Consider the following 3,143-nt stretch of genomic DNA (forward strand, 5'->3'; position numbering starts at 1 on the left):
CCAAATACCATCACATTGGGGATTGGGGTTTCAACATACGAATTTTGGGGACACAAACATTCAGTCCATAGCAGATACTCTACTTATCAAAATGGCATGATTAATTATTTTCTTATCTGAAAAAAATCAAGGTGTGTATATGACGCCATCGTCAGTGCCTGTGCACACAATAAATTTGTACTTCCCGGCCCCTTTAGTCTGTCAGGTCCACGTGACATGCTTTGGTCAATGAATGGGAGCAGAGGTGATAAGGGTCTCTTTTGGGAAGAAGACGTCAGGGGCCAATGAGTGATTGGCCATATTCTCTGCCTCCTGCCATGGCAAGCTTGACCCTCCAGATGGCAGAGACTTGTTGGTCTGCAATCCTGGAAGAGGAAAATGTGAACGAAGTCCCCAGCCAGCCCAGAGTGGACCCACAGCATGCGTGAGAAAGGAGGCACTGAGAAACATGAGCTGTTACCACAGTATATCCTACTTTATTACAACAGATACAGGATTCTATACCATTTCTTGTGTGTAAAAAGAAAAAGGCAGAAAAATTAAATGTATAATGTATTTTCTTGTATATGTGTATACCCAAAAAAGCAAATAACAATGTTTACCTGAGGAAAATGGAGCTGGGCAGGGACTGGATGGGAGAAGAGAGTCGGAGAGCTACTCTTTACATCTTCTTACATGTTTTATTTTGGAACAATGTGATTGTATGTCTTATTCAGAAACTTTCATTAAAAAAATGAAATAGTAGAAATATGGAAATAAATACCAGAAGAAATAGTGAAAGTGGTTGACAGTGGTTGTTTCTAGGCAGTGGAATCTGGGGAGAGGGTTCCTGCTTTCCATTTAGTATTATTTAGTACCACATGATTGTAAAACTATGTGTATGTATTACTTTGATTTTTAAAAATTAAGACGAAAAAACTGGGAGAGTAACCAAGCTAACGTCTTGTGAAGTGATATTGTGAGGGTTGAACTTTATCCAAGTGTCTCTCGCATGGGGAAGAGACGTAAGAACGGAAAGTTTTGAATTGCTCCAAAGTGCCAATCTTTTATAAATTGAATTACACCTCTTATACTTGCAGGTCATTCATGGAAAATTGCCGATCTTGAATGCTTTTTGTCATGAAATGTAACACAGGTATTGGTATCTGATTTTACAGCTTCAAAAAGAAGAAAACCAAAAAAGCCACAGATACTTTTGCTTTTGCCAAGAAAGGCAACTTCTGCCTCAAAACATCCCCTGTTCCCTGCCGCTCGTCCACCACCACCATCTACCTAGCTGTCCAAGTGAGAAATCTGGAAGTCCTCCTTAACTCTTCCCCCTCCTTTACCCGACATTGTCAGATCCTACAGATTCTTCCTTTAACTGAGCACTTCTTTCCTCCCTACTGCCCGCACCACTGCAACAGCTTCTTAACTAACTCTTCTTGCTGCTCCCAATTTTGCTTCTTCCATGACATCTTCTTTGCTGCAACCCAAGTGACCTTTTAAAAGATATACATGACCACATCACTCAGCAGCCTAAACACTTCCATATTCCCCTATTGCCTTCAGAATAAATCCAAATCTCTATCACAGAGCACTGCATTATCTGGTCCCACCGAACTGTCTGCCTCATCTGTTTTTACCTCTTGCACTATCCTCCATCTTACTGATTTTTCAGTTCCTCAAAGGAATCAATGACTATTTTTCTTTTGTCTCCTAACCTTTGCCCATGCTGTTCCCTCTGCCTCAAACACTCTTCCCCCATTTTATTCATATTCATTCTTCAATTCAGACATCCCTCTGCTGTTAAGTCTTACCCGGCACCCTGGGTCCAGGTTGGTACCCCTCCCATCTGTTCCCAGTGTCCCTTATCTCTCATCGCAGTAACATTAGGCTGAATTCTTTTGAAGATACCTGCTTCTTTCTTTATCTGGTCTCCCCTCTGGACTATAAATTCCATGGGGCAGGGACTTTGTCTGTTTTCTTCAACCTTGTGTCCTCAGTTCCTGGCACCAAGTAGGAGTTCAGTAACTACCTGTTGAATAAACAAATGAATACAAGTCAAATTAAGAACCAAGTTCAGGTTGATATCTGACTTTTCATGAAGTAGAAACCCTGAAAAGGTATCTCTGTCTTTCTCTGGTAAGGTACAGTGCTAAGTCTGGTAATTTCGTCTTTGAAATTCCCAGGTTCTCCAAGTGATCCAAGCTGGCTCGCACCGCAGCATAATCTATAATAATATCCACTGCTTGGCTAAGAGCTACCTTCTAAACTAAAGGTCGATTATGGTAGTGTAGTGTGGTTTTTAAAAGAAGCAACAGATCCTCACACCATCCCAGTATCCCTTAAATAGGGATTGATGAAAATGTACAGTTGCTGGATAAAACCTGGTAGACAGACCCCTCGGATAATTTAATAAACTTTGATATGAACAGATTACATTTGACACCTGCTACTGCAAAGTGTCTGGGGCTCTATTTGGTTCTTCGAACCAGCCACATCTGTCTTTCATCCATTATGTCTCTATTCCCCAAGGAAGTGAGATAAAAGCCCATAAAAGTTTCCAGAGGGGGCATTATTTTCTTCAGCCAAAAACCTGTAATTTCTCATTGGACTGTCAATAGCAATATTGAAGATGGCCAGTTTCATTTGAAGCCAGATGTACCAAGAACAAATGTCACCACTACAGACTGTACAATGTGTAATTAAGAATTAAAGTGGTGATATATGTGGTATAAGGACGGAGTAGATAAAATGTTTCTCTAGGGTGGCCCAACTGTATGTCTTACTTGGAATTAGAGGAATGAATTTAATCAATACCAGCCTGTGAAAAAGTTTTCAGTGCCACAGAAAAATGAGAAGAATAAAGACTGGGGGGGTGGGGGACAGGCATAGTGGCTTATGCCTATAATCCCAGAGCTTTGGGAGGCCAAGGAAGGAGAATCAGTTGAGGACAGGAGTTCAAGATCAGCCTGGGCAACACAGCAAGACCCCATATCTATAAAAAAAAATTAAAAAATTAGCTGGGCATGTTGGTGTTCACTTGTAGTCCCAGCTACTTGGGAGGCTGGGGGCAGGAGGATAGTTTGAGCCAAAAAATTTGAGGCTACAGTGAGCTATGATTACACCACTGCACTCCAGCCTGGGCAACAGAGCAAGAC

The sequence above is a fragment of the Propithecus coquereli genome, unplaced genomic scaffold (genome assembly GCF_000956105.1).
Source record: "Propithecus coquereli isolate 6110/MARCELLA unplaced genomic scaffold, Pcoq_1.0 Scaffold251, whole genome shotgun sequence".
Lineage (NCBI taxonomy): Eukaryota > Metazoa > Chordata > Mammalia > Primates > Indriidae > Propithecus > Propithecus coquereli.